The 19,988-nt window shown below is 43.1% G+C and overlaps 1 protein-coding gene across 14 annotated transcripts in view; it reads left to right on the top strand.

Annotated features, from left to right (window-relative positions):
- The first annotated feature begins 278 nt into the window (after positions 1 to 278).
- Positions 279 to 19,988, top strand: part of PTPN13 (protein tyrosine phosphatase non-receptor type 13) — a 413,328-nt gene continuing 393,618 nt past the window's right edge. For 11 of the 14 annotated variants that reach the window (XM_077476384.1, XM_077476379.1, XM_077476376.1 and 8 more), the window contains exon 1: positions 279 to 654. The gene's annotated coding sequence lies outside the window, so the exon portion shown is untranslated. Of the gene's footprint in view, positions 655 to 17,130; positions 17,180 to 19,988 lie in introns of those variants that run through there. The other 3 variants (XM_077476381.1, XM_077476385.1, XM_077476372.1) reach the window with 2 other exon arrangements.

The following is a 19,988-nucleotide window of genomic DNA, read 5'->3' as shown; positions in this document are numbered from 1 at the left end:
AGTGAATTTTATATACAACTATATAGATCAGACCAAAAGGAGGGACAAACGTGGAGGAAAGAAGGACAGAGGGACATTGCTCCAAATCAGGGACAGTTGGGATTTATGTGAAAGTGGGAATGACAGGTTTTCTTTACTATCTCCCTCTTGATAACAATAGAGGAGAGCGGTGTTGATGGTGCAGTCCCGATGTGCGGCCAGTAGGTGTCAGCAGCGACTCTGTGCGGTGTGCGGTAGGAGGAGGCGAGGTGACTCACAGAGGGAGAGTCTGGCCGTTTGATTGGCAGACAGTGCGTCCCTGTTACAATGGTTACAAGAAGCAGCCCCGTTCTGGAACACACGCAGTAACGCAACAAAGAGGGAAGTGCACAGGGACATGGAAAGTGTGAGGGACAAGCTCGGCTAGAAGCTCCTGAGCCGTCCTCCGTGTGAGAAGCGAGTCCTCCTTAGTTGTGTCCTCCTGAAAGTTGGCGCTCCGTGTGTGGCCGTGCTATGGGCTCCTCTCACTGACTCCTTCCCTCAGGGCCGACCATAGAAGAAGATGCTGATGGTGGTGCCCGGCTGGAGGCTGTATTATCTTCCTGCTACTAGTCCAGTGAAGTTGTAGAGCCCGGAATACTAATACACAGGGTACACGAGTCACCCCAGGGCGAGGTAAGTCATGTGTGAGGGGTATGGGGGAGGAGGAGGGGTAAGTTTACCTCACAAGCACTCCCTGCTCTGGCCATACACAGACTTGTTGCCGCTCAGCTGGCTTCTAGATTTCTTGTCCCATATACCATGTCAGTGTTTATTATTTCTATGCTCCTAATCGATTTTACAATCCCATCCTATCATCTAGATCCAAAAGCCAAGGCCCTGGTCATGTCTCACGTGAGCAAAATCGCCGCCACCTCCAGTCGCAGCACAGCGCACTTTTGGGTGCCATGCGATTCTGATGTGGTATTCGTCGTGTGGCAAACTGCACCTTTCAAAATCACTGTTGCCCAAAAAGGAACTGCCGCTGCTTTTTCAGGCCACAAGCTTCAAACACACGTAGGGTTGGCCCCAGTGCCGGTGTCTTGCCAACAAAGTTCTTCCGGCGGATAAGGACCCCCCTGTACTGCGCAGGGGGCCCATATTTCCCCAACTAGAATAATACGACCTGCCACTCTGCCAAATTCCCCCTTCCAACACAACCCCCCCCCCCCCCCCCCGAAACTCTTGGTGGTGCCCTCCCCACCTCGCAGGATACCACAGTGCCCAGGGCAGCCGGCCCTGGTTGGCCCCATTGAGACGCGCTAAATCACTCAACCAAGATCGCGAGTGGGAACTCCTGAAAGTGTCTGGTGACCATACACCCTTCAGCAAACTATCAATTCTCTTCTGATCAATAGAAATAACCAATCTATAATTGACAGCCCATTTGATTGATACGCCACACACAAGGAACGTGGATTTCTAGCGACAGGATACGACTGCAAGGTATCGATCAAATCTCTGTTTACCAGGACGTGATCTCATAATCTGATCCATTGACATTCGATCGTATTCATGATTAAAGTATCTCAGCACTGCCAATCGATGCAAAACGATCAATACTTTTCCACCCTGTCTAATCCGCTCGGTTTGATCGAGTCCAATCTAAATGAAGGGCTACTCGGTTGCTTGCAGATTTGATCGTTTTGATTGAATCACACATCAGCTGGATAATGCAATATGGGCCAGTTCACATCATAGAAGCACAGTCCGGATGCCTTTCTGCATGTGTTTTTGATGCGTTTTGGTGCATTTTTTTCTTTAACCTTTAAAGTGGACATTCAGTAATTTTTTTCCAACTTTACATCTATTAAAGTGGAGTTCCGCTTAAACAAAAAAAAAAAAGTAAATAAAAAAATAAGTCAGCAGCTACAAATATTGCAGCTGCTGACTTTTAATAATTGGACATTTACCTGTCCCAGGATCCAGCGATGAGGGGGAACAAAGCCCCACTCGTCTACCCCCTCCCCTCCTCAGCGCCAGTATTGTCATTGTGGGTGCCTGGCTAAGCACTGTGCTTGTGCGAGCCACACGGCGCGCTATGACTGGCCAGGCAATCATCTGGCGAGAGGGGGAGAGGTGATCTTCCTTTCGGTGCCCCAGGAGGAAGTGGGAGCTGGGGCCCTCCAAAAAGAGGGTATACGCGCCCCCCCCCCCCCAAAAAAAATGACATGCCAAATGTGGCATATCAGTTGGTCACCTTCCCTTAAAGCGAAAGTTCTATTTTTTGGGTGGAACGCCGCTTTAAATCTTCTGCCCTTGTTGTTTTTAACTTTGAATAGTAAAACATTTTATTTCTGCCAGTAAATGCATTATACAGCCCACTTCCTCTTCCTTGTCTGGTCATTTAGGCTTATGACATCATGCACAGCTCTCACTTTGTGAGAGTTTGCCAGGAAGGGAGGGGTAAAGAGTCATAAGAGGGCCAATGAGAGCAGCAGAGCTGGAGGTGTGCCTCTGTGTAAATCCAGGAAGTGAACAGGCAGCAGGTTTAGCTGCCCACAATTAAAATGGATGCAGCCAGACTCGGTGGAGGGAGATTTCTCCAGAATATTTGGCAAGTACAGAATCACAGTATATATAAAATAACATGCAAAGGAGTTGGAGGGAAGCTTCAGAATGGCAAAGATGGTTTTTATTACAAATTATGTGAGTGGACTGCAGTTTCTCTTTAAAGTGAAATTAAAGTCTTTGGTTTATTTTTATTTTTTTGTTTAAAAATAACAAACCTGTTATACTTGCCTGTTCTGTGCAGTGGTTTTGCACAGAGCAGCCCAGATCCTCCTTTTCTCGTGTCCCTCTTCCGTGCTCCTGGCCCCTCCCTCCTGCCAAGAGCCCCCACAGCAAGCGACTGGCTATGGGGGAACCCGAGCCATTCAGACTTGGAAATGGGTCCTCGGCCCGCCCCTTCTCACTCCTAATTTGCTGAATGACTTTGACAGCGGGCGTGCAATATCACTGGGTCATGATGGAACTCGGGTAAGTATTAGGGGGGCTGCTGCACACAGAAGGATTTTGATCTTAATGCATGGAATGTATTAAGATAAAAAAAAAAAAAAAAAAAACTTCTGCCTTTTAGAACCACCAGACCCAGAAGGATTTAGCCCCTTAGCTACTTCAATACAGGGCACTTACACCCCCTTCCTGCCCAAGCCATCAGAGGCTCTTTACCGAGTTTGTTGTAGCGGTGTGTCACCGATCGCTGTGATGCATGCCCCAGCGGACGTTCTGGAGGGCCATCATATGACGTCCACCCAGAACGAGAGCCTGACGGCCGGCGGGAAGGGGTTAATGTAGGCCATTTTTTTTTTATTTTTTTGCAATATGGCACAGCGTCGCTTTAACTTACAAACGTTGTACCCAAACAAAATTTTTCGTTCTATTTTTTATTTATTTATTTATTTATTTTTTCCACAAATAGAGCTTTCTTTTGGTGGTATTTGATCACCTCTGCGTTTTTTATTTTTTGTGCTATAAACAAAAAAAAGTGACAATTTTGAAGAAAAAAATATATTTTTTTACTTTCTGCTACAATACATATACAAAAAACCGCAGCAGTGAAAAAAAAAACCCCAACAAAACAAAAACGTTTTTTTTTGCATAATGTGCTAGTATGCGTCACATACTGACACATTATGAAATGCTCACCTTACAACAAAGTCCTCTGACAAGACGTACTTCTTCCCCGATCTTCCTTCCAGGTTCACAGGCTTCGGCTGTATGAATGGCCAGAGCCGCAATGATGTTGCTCCCACACATGCAGGGAGAATTTTGAGAGGTGGTGAGGAGGGGTTGTATTGCCTCCACACAACCTGCTTTAACACCTTGAACTCCACTTTGCACACAGTTGCAGGCTGCTTTCAGAGTGCCACCTTTCACTTGAATGGTTTACGGTCAGTGGGTGCTACACCTGCTGAAAGCAACAGGGAGTACAATTGCAGCTGCAGCATGTGAATATGCCCAGCCGCACAGCTCAACAGCCAGGGTTGACAGCTAGTGTGAACAATTAAATTATTCAAGATTCCTTTTTTATTACAATTGGTAAGTGTTTAAATAAAACATGTTTTAATACATTTTAAAACGTTTGTTTATATTTATTTATAAAAGTATGTGTATGTATGTACGCATGCCTATGCCTACTAGCCATGTGTTTTGGACTGCATGTGGTGTGAACTGGCCCTCAAAGCGTGTATTGGCACCTATAGTATTGAATGAGCCCATACACACAGCTGCGCCTACCTGTGTTTAGCCATGCACAAAAAAGTAGGACACAACTGCATTCAGGGCCACACAGATCTGTAGATTTTATGCACATATGTGCATAAACACGCAAGTGCATACATTAGTATTTTTTTTATTTTACAATGAAAGAAGAATTTTAAACATCTAATGCCCTGTACACGCGGTCAGACATTCCGACTACAAAATCCGTCAGATTTTTTTCCGACTAATTTTGGCCCAAACTTGTCTTGCATGCACACGGTCGCACAAAGTTGTCGGAAAATCTGATCATTCAGAATGCGGTGACATAGAACACGTATGACGGGACTATAAGGAGGGTAGTAGCCAATAGCTTTTATCTCGTAATTTATTCTGAGCATGCGTGGCACTTTGTTGGAATTTTCTACACACGATCGGAATTTAAACTATCTGATTTTGTTGTCGTAAAATTTTAGATCCAGCTCTCAAACTTTGTGTGTCAGAAATTCAGACGGAGAAAGTCAGATGGAGCCCACACATGATTGGATTCTCCGACAGCAAGATCCAATCGCACCAAGTGTACAGGGCATAAGGGTGACCTAGCACACTGGCTGAGCTGTCGCTGATGTATCATGTGACCGCTATGAGAACCAATCACAACGGTCATGTGATTAGATAGCCATGGCACCTCCCTGCATTATAGCCAATTTGAAGGGCTTCCAGGAGGCCGATTTGAAGGGCTTGACATGTGAATGTAGTTTCATACATTGTTTCCAGTTATTTTTAAATGTATGTTAAAACATCCCCCGCAATGTAAACAAAAGGCGTAGTGCCGGTTCACACTGCGGGCGATGCGAGGCGACACGACTCGCCTCGCCGCTATCTTACAAGTCGCCCCCGTTCTGTACAATGGAACCGTTCTGAGAGGAGCGACTCGAGTCGCTCCGACTCAGAAAAAAGGTTCCTGTACTACTTTCGGGCGACCTCGGGGCGACTTGCATTGACTTCTATACAGAAGTCATCTGCAAGTTGCCGCTGAGGTCGCGGCAGGTCGCGGCGAGGCAAGTCGGTGTCGCCTCGCATCGCCTGCAGTGTGAACCGGCTCTAAGTGAAACAAATGAAGAGATAGAACTTCAGAAGAAAAATATAGAAAAAACTCACCTTAAACGCCTAATTTTGGCACGCTCGTCTAGTGGAGGGTGATGTCGTCAGAATTCAGAGATAGCTGAGGATCCCAAACACCTAGGGAATGTGCTCCTGTACAGTTTTTGAACATATCTTTGTGAGATTTATGATCCCAAACTCTCCCAAGATTCCACAGTATGACGCATTAAAGCGGGAGTCCACCGAGACTCCGCGTTTTTTTTTTTTTTTTTTTTTTTTTTTTTTTTTAAAAGCCAGCAGCTACAAATACTGCAGCTGCTGACTTTTAAAATAGTGACACTTACCTGTCCAGCGCGCCCGCGATGTCGGCACCCGAAGCCGATCTGTAGATCGTTTCTCGGGTGCTGCCGCCGCCATCTTGGGTATGGGAATCAGGAAATGGAGCCTTTCAGCTTCATTTCCCGGTTCCCTACTGCGCATGCGCGAGCCGCACTGCGCAATAAGGACGGTCCCCACTGCCTCTGGGATCTGTGTGTTTTCCCAGCAGGCAGCGGGGCACTTGCGGAAAGGGGCGTAATATACGCCCCTTTCCGCAGAGAGCTATCCCGGAAGTGGGTGCAGATACCTGTACTGTACAGGTATCTGTACCCCCTTCCCCCCCTGAAAGGTGCCAATTGTGGCGCCGGAGGGGGGGAGGGTTCCGATGAGCGGAAGGTCCACTTTAGGGTGGACCCACGCTTTAAATGTCACCAACACACAAGTGGCTGAGAGTCTGGGTGAGGAGCTGCCTGTTCACCTTTTTTAGATTGGGCTGAATGAAAAAAAAATTCTAAGCGGTCCTCCATCCATTCTATACAGTGAGCATGGATGAAGCCCCCTGGTGGCTACTGTCAGAATGCCTGAGTAGCAGCTGCATCTGATTGGATATAAAGCAGTTCTACACCCTAGAAACAAAGAATTAAGTCAGCAGCTACGAATTCTGTAGGTGCAGACTTTTAATAATAGGACACTTACCTTTCTAAGGATTCAGCTCTGTCTTTACCCAAGCTGGCTCTTCGTCGGTCCCAGCATCAGCATATTTACCTTTGGAAAGCCAGCTTTACAGCCGGCTTCCCACTGGACATGTGCGAGCCATACTGCGTTTTTTTTAAACGGTCCTGTACTATTCTGGGGCCTGTGCCGTGTAACCAACAGGCGGCAAGAGGGGGGGGGGGCGGCTTGTCCTGCTTGGATTGCTGTGGGTGGCTGCTCCTTCCACCCGCCCCCCAAACAAAAATTAAAAGTGCCAAAGGGGGAGAAGGCGGACAAGCAGAAACATCCCTTTTTGGGTGAAGTTTTTTCCTTTTAAGCTGGCAATAGATGCGGGTTGATCAAAGGAAAAAATAAAATAAAAATCAGATTCCCTCATCCACCCACTTGATGTTTTTGGGGGAATCTATCCAGCTAAATTCCAAAGGAGCTTACAATCTAAAGTCTCTAGCTTGCATACATAAATATACACATACAAGGGCCAATATAGACACCAGTCACATTGTGCAAGCATGGTCCAGCTTTGTCATTATAAGGAGTGTATATCTTTTTGTCCCCTACTGTAGTCTTTATTATTCATTTGGAACCACTATTCAATATGATGATAGGAGTTGCCTATAAGTGAAAAAAGTAGTTTATGGAAAAAAACATGACCACTATTTGATACACGGGTTTATTTACTAAAGCTGTAGAGTGCAAAATCAGGCTCACTTCTGCATAGAAACCAATAAGTGTCTGAACTCAGCTTGTTCATTTAAGCTTTGACAATAAAACCTGGAAGCGCTTTGGTTTCTATGCAGAAGTGAGCCTGGTTTTGCACTCTCCAGCTTTAGTAAACAAGACCCATAGTCTTTTAGCAAACGAAATGTCATCCACTTAGGGTCTAGATCTACTTTGTGACACTTTCTGGATGAAGTTTGCAGCTTTAGTCTGAACTGGAACAAAATGTACTTAAAACTCTAGCACATGGTCGTAAAGCTGAGTGTATGGGTGTACAGTGTAAAATACGTATCTTGCTGTGTCGCCTGGGAGCTACAGCTGCAGTGGATTTTAGCCCATAGGACTGCATTATAGAAAACGCTGTGTGCACATAACTGATGGAAATGCCATGTACTCACATGTGTAGGGAAGTTTTTTTCAAAACGTAACATTTTACGCTTCTTCACAACAACAGATTTTGTACTGTATCCCCATACGCTCGACTTTACAGCCGTGTACAAGAGGCCTCAATTAGGAACTATTCTAGAGAAGCAGCCTGTTAACACTTTCAGTGCAATTCAGCTCAGCATATTGAAGACAGATGCTCTGTACTGGTAATCTAGCTGAGCTCTGAACCTTATGACATAGTGGGCTATAAACCTTATTTGGTTTTCAGGTCTGTGTATTCATTGGAAGAGGTTGGAGATTATGGGGGTTAGATCCTGGATTTGGTTTTACTTCTCCAACTGTGTTTTGAAAACGGCACCCCCTCCACTTCTGGGCATTAAAGCCTTTTCTTTGTTTTGAAGGGTCTTTGGTTTTTAATGATGTTCCCATCCCCCCCCACATATACTCATCTAAATGGGGGCACTTCAGTTAGAACAAGCAAGAAAGCACCTAGCTATAATTGCATGTTGGTGTGGTGGTTTTGTGTTATTTTTTTCATACTTTTTTTTTTTTTTGATTAGAATGTTAGTAATTTATTTGTGCATTTTTTTTTTTTTTTTTTTTTTCTGTTATTGTAAACCTTAGAAGATAGACGTCAAGGCAATATTGAAAAGCCAGCCACACATGGCATCAAAATTCGGCTACTTCAGCAGGCCTAGCTGTATTTTGATCCATGTATGGGCAGGCTGGTTGTACAGAAGTGGATTTACTGATCCACTTCTGTACAATCAGTGCCGCTGGTAACACTGATCAGTGTTATCTGACGGCGGGGAAGGCTCCCCAATGTCAGAATACAAAGACACAGCAAGAATGATTGCCCTCTCCCTCTAGATTTGGTTGGAAAAATAAAATAAAATATATGGCCAGTTTAAAGGGGAGAACCAGCCAGGAAAAAAAAAATTAAAAGTCAGCAGCTACAAACACTGTAGCTGCTGACTTTTAACAAAACACACTTGCCTGTCCTGGGTGCCCGCGATGTCGGCCGTCTGAGGCCAACCATCCCTCGGCTCTCGTGTCAAGGTGCCGCCATTCCAACTAAGGGAAACAGGTGGCTTCACTGTCCATTTCCTACTGCGCATGCGCAAGTCACGCAGTGTTTTATGAATGGGGCACGCTGTGTTCTGGGACACACACAATTCCCACAACACACCGCGCCCCAGTCACTAGAAGACGACGTGAGGCATAGAAGACCAAAGATCACTGCGGAATAGGAAGAGGCAAATTAGGACGATTTGCCTAGCAACAGGCATTTCTGTTAAAAAAAAAAAAAATAATTACCCTCCAATTTTTTTTAGGATTATTTTTAGGCAATTTTTTTTTTTGGAGTGGCCCTCCACTTTAAAGAGTTTGTTTTAAATGCCTTCCCAAGTGTTTATGGAAACCAGCTAATGAAACTTGATATATTATGCCATTTTAATTTTTTTGCCAAATAATTTAAAATTAGAAGTATGGGTTTGGTTGTTTTTTTTTGTTCTGTTTCCCCCCCCCCCCCCCCCATCATACTTACCTAGGTGGATGCAGCATCGGTGTGATGCTTCATCTGTGCCCCGGCGCTTCTACACTGGGAACCAAGCCACCGAACACTGCTGATGGCTTGGTTCTCACAGCTCTCTGAGAGGAGAGCTGCTTACTGTCAATCAGCAGCTCTCCGCTCTGCTCCTCCACACTCATTGGAGCAGCTTGCTGAGACGAGTGTCAGTCCAGGCACTTGGCGGATCCAGACTTTTTTTTTTGTCATGATGTTGCAGTGCCTGGACTGTTTCCTGTAATGTCAGCAGAGAGCGGACTTCAGTCTGCTGTAAACAGGTCACAGGAGTGCAAAACAAATTGCACTCCTGTGATCAATAGGAGAAGCCCAGTTTAGGCTGGACTTTTCCTTTTTAAGTAGTGGTCACCATAGATATATTACAATCTGACCACACAATCTCTGTACACTAAGCTTTTTATTTAACAAATAATATGAGGACCAACCTAATCTATCCAATGAAAGCGAATCCCAGTCCGGCAGACACTTGCACCACATAGTTGTTGATAGATCTAGGAGCCCTTTCACACACATCATGTACTCATTGACTTACAATGGAAGGTGCTTTTTAAAAAAACAGCTTTAAAAGGATAGTTCACCTTTAGGGATGTTTGTCGATTAAAGCCAACTAATACCCTTGATATAGGTGTAGGCCATTTACATACCTTATGAAGCCTAAATGGAGTACTCCCAGGATGTTGCTATGTGAGGCCTAGTAGTCATTGATCACCTCCCCCATCAAAGGAGTGAGCTCTTTCTCTGATTCAAACCCCGTCACATATTCTTTCTCTCCCCTGATGCAGTAACTCTAACCTCAGAATTTGAGAGCTAATTCCTGTGATGGTAGAGGTGAACAGGAATGACTAGGCCTCGCTTGGCAACGTCCTGGGAGTATTCCAGTCAGGCTTCATAATGTATGTAAATGGCCTACACTTATAGCAAGGGTATTATTCATCTTTAGTCAGAGCTGCACATTTTGTTTCTATCTACAGATGCCCCTTATCTGCATAGGCAGTTTTGTGGTAAAGGTGAACTATTCCTTTAAAGATGCAGTATGCAGGACTTCAATGCACAGAGCACCTGCAGTGTGAAGAGTTTCATAGGATTTAAAGGGATACATTTTTCATGCGTTTTAAAGCTGGACTTGCGCCAAGAGAATTTAGCGTGACATTTTTTGTCTTTAGAATGTTTGTTTGATTTTCTAATGATTAATGGGGCTGAATCGATACATACGTTCTTATCACTTTTTAATATTGTACAGGGTTTATATCTAGTTTACGCAACGCTTTACAATATAAAGTGAAACAGTACAGTTAAATACAGAAGGATTAGGAGAGCCCTGCTTGTGGAGCACACAGTCTAAAAGGGAGGGGGAGGTGGTACAAAAGGTAATGGCTTATCTGATGGAGGTGACTGAAGTACAGTTTTTAGGTGGAGATGGGGTAGGCTTCCCTGAATAAATGAGTTTTCAGGGATCGCCTAAAAGCAGACAATTTAGGGCATAACTAGAAAGATATGAGTAAGGTTGGCCGTACATTGTACAGTTTTCCTTTTTAGATTTACCAACACCAAATAATATAAGGGCCAAACCTAAACACGTTTATTTTGCATGGAATAAGGCAGGCCTTTGCACTACATGTATAAAACTTGGGTGTACCTAAATAAATCCGTGCCTGTTATATGACTGTGTACTATAATACAATTTTAAATAAAAATAGACAATACCTATATACAATCGATATATGCTCAAATAAGTCTATATGATGCCTATACACAATCCAAACGAATAAAGTCCAAAAGTGCCAGTAGTAATGAACCCACGTGCTGGAAAATAAATGCTAAAGTGCAAATGCTCAACGTGCAATCACAAGGTGACAGTAGTGCAAATCACAATTCATTCCATAATTAGTGCTATAATTATAGAGAAATGCATATATAAAACAAAAAAAAACAAAAAAACAAAAAAAAAAACAAAAAAGGGGTCAATGTCCAACTCAAAGTAAGTGCACAGTGTAACAATCATCTGTATCCGGTATATAAAGTGCTTGGTGCTAGTAGATATCATTCAATAAAGTGCTGCAAGTGGTGGAAATCCCGTGTGGTCCTGCGTGGTGAGTATATGGGTGTCCCCTTACCTTACTGCTGTAAGGTTACAGCATAAATATATGTAACTTGTAGGGTCCTTGATGGTCTTTATCTTCCTATCAAGGTCCCCCAGATCCTGGTTGGCGTTTTTCACCCTGCCTGTTACAGGCGGTGTGTGTGGTCCCCTTGAAGAGTGGTCTAAGGCTGCTCAGGGTAGGGGGTCTCGCCACAATATACCATGGAAGGGTTCAAGCAAAGAGGATGGATGCCTCATTGTGTAGTAGTTTAAAATGATAGTTTATTCATTTAAAATAGACAAGGTACTCACAAACATGTAATGGTAATAAAGCAGTGTATGGGCGAGCTCGGAAAACATCACTTCCGGTAAGCGGTCCCGACGTGTGTTCGTCACGAGTCACATGACTTCATCAGGGGATCCGGCAGGCTGGTTGTACCCAAGTCGATCGATCAACTTGATGCATTCAGTCTGCCCAGTAACCGTTCTTAATATCAGGTGGTTCCTGCTGAACTGGCCAAAATTTGATCTGTGCATGGCTGGCCTAAGACGTTCCAGAAAATGGGAGCTATTCTGTTTTTGTAAAATGTTATTAGTATTTTTAATTTTATATGATCGGGTAGGGAAAGCCAGTGAAGGGACTGGCAGAGAGGAGCAGCAGCCACAGGTCAGTTAGTAAGGTGGATGAGTCCAGCAGCTGCAGGGGAGACAGGCCAGCGGAAAGGGAGTTGTAGTAGTCAAGGGGAGCGATAACCAGGGAATGAATCAGTTGTTTTTATATAGTTGTTGGTTCAGAAGGAGCGATTTCTGGAAATTTTACGGAGATTAAGGCGGCAAGATTTAGCCAGTAATCGGATGTGGAACCTAAAGGAGAGGTTAGAATCTATGATTACACCTAGCACCCTGGTGTGCATGGAGGAACTGATAGTTGTGCCATTGATCTCGATAGTTAAGTCAAAAGAAAATATGAGCTCCAGTTTTAGGCAGACTGAGTTTGAGAAAGTAGTGGGACATCCATACTGATATGTTACTCAGTAAATTAATGATATGTGAGGAGATCAAGGGGATGAGATGAAGAGTAGAGAGTTCGATAGATCTGAGTGTTGTTGGCGCAGAGGTGGAAATCGCCAGAGGTTATCAAGTGGCCCATTGAAGAGGTGTAAAGAGAGAATAGAAGGGGCCCAAGGACAGAGCCAGAAAAAAGGAAGAGGAACAGAGAAGATGGAGCCGAAGGTGACACTGATAGGTAGGAGAACCATGAAAGAACAGAGCTGTGGGGGCCAAGGGGGGAATTTAAAGAAAAGGAGTGGGCGGTTGGCTGTATATTGAAATATGACATGTTTACTACATCTAGGATTCCATTTAAGTAGCGGGGCTGGACAAAATTTTAAGGACTTTCAAACAAAATTACTTAAAGTGGTGCTCTACCCACAAAAAAAATGCTTAAAATTCTTAAAAAAATAAAAAACATTTGGAAATATTTTTTTTTAACTCGCCTCTAAATGCCTGTTGCTAGGGGGTCCCTCGTAGTCTGCCTCCTTCAGTGCATGGGCACCTGACATCACTTCCCCTTGGCGCAGGAATTGCTCAGTTCCGCCCCCTCCCTCCTGTCAGTCACCTGGGTCACGTGACAGGTCCCAGGTGACTGCGCGGCCAATCGCGGCGCCGCTCACGCATGCACAGTTGGTGCCTGGCTATGAAGCCACAGCCGGGTGCCCACAGTTGCAATGCCGGCGCCACTGAGAGGAGGGGGGGAGCATGGCTTCGTTCCCCCGCATCGCTGGACCCTGGGACAGGTAAGTGTCCAATTATTAAAAGTCAGCAGTTGCAGTATTTTTTAGCTGCTGACTTTTAATTTTTTTTTTTTTTGGGGGGGGGGGGAACTCCTCTTTAAAGTGGTTGTAAAGGCTCAAGGATTTTTACCTTCATGCATTCTATGCATAAAGGTAAAAAAACCTTCTGTGTGAAACACAGAGCAGGTAAGTATGACACGTTTGTTTATTTAAAAAAAAAAAATAATCTGCCTTAATATCACTTTAATTCAGTCAGGACAAGAAAGCATATTCTTAGTTGATTTTTCATACAAATGAAAATTTAAAAGGCTAATGTACTATCAGATTTTAACAAGTATGATAAACTTTAGTATGGTTTGACATCGTTTCAGGTTCACTTGTTGCATTTCTCATATATTTTTTAGCTGGGGGTGCTACTATCATTACTGATGATGCTCTGCTTTGTCTACTCGGTCTTGGCTGAAATCAGGTAGAAGTCAGGATTCTGAGCTGGAATGCAGAGCAAAGGTTACATGCACGGTGATGTTTGACTAGTTTGTATTGTGTGTGCCTTGGGTCAGTTCAGAGATGATCTTTGTTATACTGTAATTGCATTCGGCTGCATTTTGAAGTGAAACACCGCGGACTGCCCCCCTGTCAGAACACAATAGCACAGCAGAGGAGATTGCTGTACCAACACCAGATTGTTAGTACAGCGGCTCCTCCTGAGCTGTTTTTTATTTTATTTTTCGTTTGGTTGAGCGAAAAAAAACCTACTAGTGTGTACAAGGCCTAAAGCAGGTTGAATGCAAAGGATTGCATTAGGCCTCATTTTGTTTTATGGGTTCTCTGTATGCTGGTTAACCGCTTTTCGACTGCCCCATAGCAGATTTACTGCTGTAGGGTGACTGCTCTGTGCAGAATCGCATGTAATATATACAGGATTCTGCACTTCCGGGTTTTGAGCGCAAGTGCGCTGCCAGTGGCTCGCTACCGCTGTGATTTTAGACAGCAGGAGCTGATTAGCGGGTTACACCGGCACCTGCTGATCGTTCGGTACACTGACAGAATGCCAGTCTGCCTATGTAAACACACAGTCTGTCATTCTGCGAGTACAGAAGACCTGTATCCTGGTGTTTCTGTGAAGCAGAAACACTGATCCATGTCTTTCAGTAGTAAAAGCACCTCCCCCACTACATTGAAACATTGGCTAGGCACACAGTTGACCCCTTTTGGACAAATGGTGTCCAATTTGTCCATGGCAATATCTCAGTCCCACTATAAGCCACTCATAGCCATCATTACTAGTAAAAAATAAAAAATATATATCCTATAGCTTGCAGACACTTTGACTTTTGTGAAAACCAAGCAATATACGCTTATTGAGATTTTTGCTTATGAAAAATATATGTAGCAGAATACACATTGAAGAAGTTTTTATTTATTTTTGTATTTGTTTTTACAAATGTTTTACTATTGTAGTGCTGTATCTCAAAAAATGGCCTGGTAAGGAAGGGGGAAGAGACATCCATAGAATCCTCCATCCACTCTAAACAGTGTGGATGGATGAATCGCCCGCTAGTGGCTATTGTAATCTGACAGCCGCTACAGACACTTGGCTGAAGTTTTTTTTTTTTTTTTTTTTTTTACACAGCTCATTAGATTTCTCAGTCAAAATTTGTTGAGTCAGGTGGTGTTTGCAAAGAAGGCCAGGTGGGCTTATATAGTTGCCAGTGCCCACTAAACATGACTCATTTAAAGCAGACCTTCAAGTTCCATTTTAATACTTTCTTCCCCAAACCCGTGTGCTTTGATTTAGAAGGTACCCGCTCTCATTTCCGAACTGACGACCTAGGAACTGCCTCCCCTACCCACAACCTTTTGGGACACGTCACAGGTTCCAGAATGCTGTATGTCTATTCACAAAAAGCGGCACGACTTGCGCATAACGCAGTGGGAAGCTGGCTGTGATCCCGCAAAGAGCCACAGCTGGATTCCCTTAGTAAACATGCAGGTGCCAGAGACCTGAAGACCGGTGGTGAAGAGAGTGTGATGTGAGGAAGCTTTGAAGGTGGTTGGGGTTCCTCACTGTGCATAGTGCAACCCTAAACCCTACACTCGGTACACGGCACACTCCTGAACCCTCCACTTTGTACACCGCACACTCCTGCACTCTATACATGCCACACTCCTTAATCCTGCACTCTGTACATGGCGTAACCCACTCCTGAACCCTGCACGCTGTATGTAGCGCACCCCTGAACTCTGTACATAGCGCACCACAGATGCAACTGGCCCTTTGAGGGAAACCATACTGCACATGCGGCCACGATGAAATTGAGTTTGACACCCCTGCTAAACAGACACACCATTAAGAAGTGGTCAGGGTTTTATTTTTATTTTTTTTGTAATCGTACTGCTTTGGAGAAGCAGAGGGAAGAATTTATGAATCAAGCTAAACTCTTGTAAATCTCATTACTCCTGTTATACAGCAAAATTGATTTAAATCCCCTATTTTACTTTTGACCACATCCTACATTTATTGCATTGGTCTGTTTACCAACACTGATGGAGCAGGTATACATTAACTTTTATCACAGGAAAGCAATCGTGTTTTATTGGGCCTCTAGCACATGCAGAAGGAAGTTGCACACCAATGATGTCTGATCATATGCAACTTTAGTTGGACAACTGTGGCCAGGCTATTCCCAACCCCCCCTCCACAGCTACATATACACAAAGGGGCAGGGATGCTTCTGACATTGTCATGATGCCATATTAAGGCAAAGATGTCACAAGCATCCCTGCCCCTTTGTGTATGATGCAGGGCAGGGAACGCTATGGTTTCAGTTGATTGGAAGGCAGTAGACAGGGGTGACAGCTTCCTTTTTGGGTTCATTCCTAATCTGTATTGGCAATGTTGGTATTCAAATTCAAAATTAAAAAAAAAATTCAAAAGAGCTGTCTGTTGCCTAAAGCAACCTGAGTCCTAGATGGCTCTTAATATAGACTTTTTAGTGCATGAAACCCACAGTATATGTATTCTTTGTTTTATAGTAAAAAAATTTCTTGGTGTGCGGGATATCGTTACTATTTGTTGCACTGGGATAAAGCTTCAATTTGTGTGACTTATTTCTCACTGTTTAAACAGGAAGGAGTAAATTTTAGTTCCTTAGTTTCTAGATATTAACATAATCTGAACAGCGCTGTCACCCATTCATTGCTAATGGGGAAGGTGCTGTTTCTTTGTGACACAGGAAGATCATTACGAAATTAAAATGACTCCCTTGAAACTTGCACCTGCCTAAACACCTCCTTCCTTTTTTTCTTTTCTGGCCTAGATATAAGGAAGGTACTTGTGACTCATTCAATCAAAAGTATGGAGTATTGCCCTTCTATTATATTCTCATGTATGTGTAATATCTTCTCCATCTTGGTATTACAGATTTGTCTTTTGCATTGCTTTTGCAGTGATTGTATGCTGTAAAGTGATTAGTCACCTTAAGCTTAACTCACAGATGGACATGTTGGTCTGATAATTTTCTGCTATTTTTAACTGACTAATTATGTGAAGTGTATGCACTGGTTATGGCGGGGTTAACATAGTCATTAACCACTTCAATACTATGCACTTTCACCCGCTTCCTACCCAGGCCAAGTTTGAATGACAATTGCACGGTCATGCAACACTGTACCCATATGAAATTTTTAGATTTTTTTTTTTTTCTCACACAAATAGAGCTTTCTCCTGGTGGTATTTAATCGCCACTAGTTTTTTTAATTTTTTGCTAACTAAACTAAAAAGGACCGAACACTTTGACAAATTTCTGTTTATAAAATTTTGCAAATAATTTTTCTTCATAAATTTAGGCCAAGACGTATTCTACTACATTTCTTTGGTCAAAATAACGCAAAAGCAGTGTTATTTAGTCTGTAGGAAAGTTATAGATTCTACAAACTATGGTAGGACTATGGTAAATATCTGAAAATTCATCATTCCTGATGGCATTCTCATTTCGTGAGGCCTGAAAATGCCAGGACAGTACAAATGCCCCAGGTGATCCATTTTCGAGAAGTAGACAGTCCAACGTATTTAGTAAAAGGAATTGTGAGTTTTTTGAAGTTGTAATTTTTTGTCAGTTTTTTTTGGAACGTTATGAAATTTAAAGGGTTTTTTTTTTTTTTCCACAATCCTTTTTTATTAAAATGTATTTTTACATAGTCACCAGTGCAATACAGTGTCATAACTGGTGTGCCATTGATCAAGGACACTGGCTGGTGACAGTAAGTAATGCATTTTTTTTTTTTTCAATGTATTTCAAATTTTTTTTTTTTTTATTTAACTTTTTTTTTTAATTTTTTTTTTTAAACACACCGTGACCATTACTCTGCGGAAGTAATCAGGATTTTTTTTTATTTTTCTTGCACATTACGATTGCTTATACCAGTGAATTTCACCGTTGTAAGCAACCATTTTTACTGGCCACAGCTAATTGCATGGTACAGATGGGCTGTGAATGGCCCTGTTTCTATTATATGATCACTGTAACCAATCACAGAGATCAACACAATTGTACAGAACGAATGTCATGAGTCAAATCCATTAACGGTGTACAATTGTTATGTGATTTGCTGTGATTGATCACAGCAATCACATGGTACTGGCAGTAGCCAGTACATTGATCAGTCATCAACGCGCTGTGTATGTGAGGACGTTACATAGTGTCAAGCCGGAATGACAAATGTCCCTCCCACCCATCCATTTCTCTATAGGCCTGGCGGGAACTGGTTAAAGAAGTGTGGGATAAAAAAAAAAACCTACACCCATATGGCTGCACAGTCTGATGCTGCAGCTGTTCCCCTGCTGGCTATAAGACCAAGATCCAATCAATGACGTGACTGCTTATCACTCAGTTCTTGGTCTTCACTTAGAGTGGTGACTGTCAGTTAGAGGAGTGATTATTCCCTATAGGGACACAGGAAGCAATAGAAACTTTACAGAGGGTCTAACCCTATCCAAAAAAACAACAAAAAGTTTAGTCTAGAGATACACTTTAAACTTAACCTGATTCTTGTACATAACCAAGTCCTTCTACTTTAACCCCAAATATGGAATTTGAAAATGAAGTCCTGCTAGATCACTTCAGGCTGGTCCCTTTTGCAAGTATAGCTACTGTATGTAAAACATAAAAAAAAAAAGTGTCTCTATACTGTTTAAAATACAGTAATTGGAGGTCTCACCCTGCTCAGCACATGCTTAGTTGCCCTCCATTTTTAGGCACTGCTGAGTTTTTGTAGAGGCCGATCTGCTGACAGCCTTAAAGCTAATTAAACCACTCCTATCCTTTACAGCCAAGGAAGCTGCCTCTGTTTGATCAGCAACTGCCATGGTGCTTCACACGTGATCAGTTGCAACACCAGCCATTCGATGGTTTGACAGTTGGGATGAGTACACAAGCAAATGTGAGAGTTAGCAATCCTGGCGTTTTAAGGAATGTATAGTTTTTTTTTATTTTTTATTAAACTATTAAATTGATGGGTTTAGTTCCGCTTTGATTTACTGCTGTTCAGCAGCTCTGGGCTTCAGCAAAATGGCAGCCTCCAGCAATAAGAAATGGGAACAATGCTGGAGGCAAATTATTAATGTGCAATATATGTTCCTTGCTAAAGAATGTTATTTTTTTATCAAGTTGTTATGGGTAAAGTTTCACTTTAATTTACGCTATTAACAAAATAAGCTGACCCTGTGTAAAGGATAAATACTCGCATACCAAGAGCACACTTCTGTCCCCATAGCTATAACCTTGTGCATAATTCAATTTGACGATCGCTGTCTTCTGATGTTGCAGCCTGTGCTATTCAGGATTGCATCCCCCCCCCCCCCCCCCCCCACAAGCCACCATATGATGCACACTTGGCTTTTTATGCTGACTTAAGTGGAGAGCCCTTCCACTTATGGTGTTTAGGGAAGATGGACTTTCCATTCAGGTTATTGGAAAAGAACCATGTACTGTATAGCATGTAAAGTGACTCTTGGAATATCAGAAGTGGGTAATTGTCCTATATGATGAAAAAGTTGAGGGAGGTGGCATTACTTCCACTGGATCATGATGGTGCATGTTCTACTTTAAAGAGGCCCTAAAGAGTGAGGTTAGGCACTGTAATGCTGATACACTGATGAAAGGGGTCTGCATGCATGGGTTTGTGATACTGGAGTTTTTGTAATGTTTCACTGGTTTGAGAGACGTTTACTGCAGGCTGGCTATCCTGAGTGCTGGGTTAGGCACTTGTCTTGTGAGTACATTTGTTTTCACCCTATTGATTTTTTTTTTTTTTTAGGCCTCATGCACACTGGATGTTTTTCTGCTACTCCTAGAATTTTTTTTTTCCCCTGCCTGTAAACGTCCATGCACACATAAACGTTCAGAGGCAGAACCCCCCCACAACAAGCAGTGCATCCGGGAACAGAGGAGTTTTGGCAGAAAAATGCTCGGCACATTTGGTGCTTGAGTTAATTCACTGCAGTGGCCAGAATAATAATTTAATGAAATTAAATTATCGCCCAAGTGGTTGAGGGATCTAAAATGCACCATATGAGCTTACATGCGCCAAATGTTTTTTCTGCCAAAACTTTGCCAGAAAGGAGTCTAGGAGAGTAAGCTAATGCCTTGTTTCCACTGAGCGGAACGGTTTGGGTCGGTACAGTTTGGAAGGGTTAGAATGGTCTGGCCCATTCAGGTGAGCGTTTCCATTTCAAGTAGGACCACCAGGGGCCATACGGGGTTTAGAAAAAATGCCTTTGACGTGAGCATTGACTTTTTTCTGTCCGCCAATCAGTGGAATGTATTGTGTGATACCAGTAGCTCTACCCTAACCGTACCGTACCATTTTCTTTGGCCCCACATCTGAAGCAGGACCATGAATGGTGCGGTATGGTTTGGTTTTATGGGCCGCTTTCATAATGGAAACACTCAAAGCGTACCGTACCAAACCAACCCAAACCGATCCGCTCAGTGGAAACGAGTGTTCATGAGACCATAAAGTCACGTTATTTGAGATATGATCTTTTTTTGTCCCTTACTTAACGGATCCA

The sequence above is a fragment of the Lithobates pipiens genome, unplaced genomic scaffold (genome assembly GCF_037356315.1).
Source record: "Lithobates pipiens isolate NorthernLeopardFrog02 unplaced genomic scaffold, aLitPip1_a1.2 Scaffold_13, whole genome shotgun sequence".
Classification (NCBI taxonomy): Eukaryota; Metazoa; Chordata; class Amphibia; order Anura; family Ranidae; genus Lithobates; species Lithobates pipiens.
This window is presented reverse-complemented; position numbering and strand designations above follow the sequence as displayed.